Consider the following 622-nt stretch of genomic DNA (forward strand, 5'->3'; position numbering starts at 1 on the left):
CTGCTGAACACTTGCATCTAGCGGCAACCATATTAGACATTGTGGGTGTGGACCACCATTTCTGTCTTCTCAGAGTTCTGTTGACAGAGCTTGAGAGCAAGCTGTGTTCCCTTCTTGCTCCCCTACCTTCTGCCAAATGTTGATCACACTGTGTCTGTCCATCTTAGGGGTACAGATGTCACAAAGCCAGATTGGACATTGCTGGATAGTTTTGCCTCTGTGCTTGGAGATCTAAAGAGACCAAAACCGTGTCAGAAAGACATATTGAGAAGGGCTGGACCATCCTATTAAGCTGCCACTTAGGTTTCTTGGGTGAACTCTTCTGGTTTTCTCTCACCCTTTGGGGGACGAGGTTCATCGGTTCCCCTTTTCTGTCTTTTCTAGCAACGCACATAGTCTTCATTTCAATGAGCTGATGATCAGTTTCTGTGGCCCTACAAAGAAGAGAAGGCTTGAAAGGAGGAATCATGGAGCCAGACAGTGCCACAGCTGTAAAACGCAATGTTCTGTGAGGAAATCCCACATGGAAGGTTCCTAGTTCAAGTCCAGAGACCTCCCTGAGTACACTGGGCAGATTTGTGCCCATTATCATGCATCAAGCTCCTACTGGGGGGTACTCTCT

General features: G+C 47.4%; 1 long non-coding RNA gene across 1 annotated transcript in view; it reads right to left on the reverse strand.

Annotated features, from left to right (window-relative positions):
• The window catches only part of LOC102495518 (uncharacterized), a 9,236-nt gene extending 8,815 nt beyond the window's left edge, over positions 1-421 (reverse strand). The window contains exons 1-2 of the long non-coding RNA XR_333715.2: positions 338-421; positions 127-231 (exon numbers count right to left, since the gene is read on the reverse strand). This is a non-coding gene — a long non-coding RNA (uncharacterized LOC102495518). The remainder of the gene's footprint in view (positions 1-126; positions 232-337) is intronic.
• Between the last annotated feature and the right edge of the window lie 201 nt (positions 422-622).

Source organism: Tupaia chinensis, unplaced genomic scaffold (assembly GCF_000334495.1).
Source record: "Tupaia chinensis unplaced genomic scaffold, TupChi_1.0 Scaffold000081_1, whole genome shotgun sequence".
Lineage (NCBI taxonomy): Eukaryota > Metazoa > Chordata > Mammalia > Scandentia > Tupaiidae > Tupaia > Tupaia belangeri.